Source organism: Triticum dicoccoides, chromosome 5B (genome assembly GCF_002162155.2).
Source record: "Triticum dicoccoides isolate Atlit2015 ecotype Zavitan chromosome 5B, WEW_v2.0, whole genome shotgun sequence".
NCBI classification, from domain to species: domain Eukaryota; kingdom Viridiplantae; phylum Streptophyta; class Magnoliopsida; order Poales; family Poaceae; genus Triticum; species Triticum dicoccoides.
This window is the reverse complement of record NC_041389.1, coordinates 8,108,501-8,109,966: the sequence shown is the minus strand read 5'-3', so window position 1 is coordinate 8,109,966 and position 1,466 is coordinate 8,108,501.

The window sequence follows — 1,466 nt, the reverse complement described above, 5'->3', positions numbered from 1 at the left end:
AAACGCACCCCGCGGTTCGTTAATCGTGAAATCACTCCGGGACCCCAAAATAGTGAGTAGTAGTCCACGAAACGGGTCAGAATTGGCCAAAACTGTGAGTGTTAATGACCGACACCTAAGCGCACCTTGGGTTCAACAATTATGGAAATCACTTTGGGACCCCAAAACGATGAGTAAAAGTCCACAAAATGCGTCAGAATCGGCCAAAACTGTGAGTGTTGATGACCGACACGTAAACGCACCCCGCAGTTTGTTAACCATGGAAATCACTCCGGGACCCCAAAATAGTGAGTAATAGTCCACGAAACAAGCTAGAATCGGCCGAAACTGTGAGTGTTGATGACTGACACGTGAGTGCACCTTGGGGTTGAACAACCATGGAAATCGCTCTGGGACCCCAAAATGGTGACCGACACATAAACGCACCACGGGGTTCGCAAATTGTGGAAATCACTCCGGGACCCCCAAAACTAAGTAATAGTCCAAGAAACGGGCTAGAATCGGCCCAAACTGCGATTGTTGATGTCCTAAACTTAAGTGCACCTTGGGGTTCAACAACCATGGAAATCGCTTTGGGACCCCAAAACGGTGAGTAATATTTCATGAAACGGGTCAGAATCGACAAAAACCGCGAGTGTTGATCACCGACAAGTAAGCGCACCTCGGGGTTCGTTAATCGTGGAAATCACTCCAGGGCCCCAAAACAGTGAGTAGTAGTCCATGAAACAGGAAAGAATCGGCCAAAATTGTGAGTGTTGCTGACTGACACGTAAACGCACCCCGCGGTTCGTTAATCGTGGAAATCTCTTCGGGACGCCAAAACAGTGAGTAATAGTCCACAAAACGGGCCAGAATTGGCCAAAACTATGAGTGTTGATGGCCGGCACGTGAGTGCACCTTGGGGTTGAACAACCATGGAAATCGCTCTGGGACCCCAAAACGGTGAGTAATTGTGCACGAAACGGACCAGAATCGGCCAAAATTGTGATTATTGATGACCGACAAATTAATGCACCACGGGGTTCGTAAATCATGGAAATCACTCCGGGAACCCCAAATCTAAATAATAGTCCAAGAAATGGGCCAGAATCGGCCCAAACTGCGATTGTTGATGACCTACACGTAAGCGCACCTTGGGGTTCAACAACCATGGAAATTGCTCTGGGATCACAAAATGGTGAGTAATAGTCCACGAAACGGGTCAGAATCGACAAAAACCGCGACTATTGATGACCGACACGTAAACGCATCCTGGGGTTCGTTAATCGTGGAAATCACTCCGTGGCTCCAAAAACAGTGAGTAATAGTCCATGAAACGGGCCAGACTCGGCCAAAACCATGAGTGTTGATGACCGACATGTAAACGCACCCGGGGGTTCGTTAATCGTGGAAATCACACCGAGACCCCAAAACAGTGAGTAATAATCCACGAAACGGGCCAGAATCGGCCAAAATTGTGAGTGTTC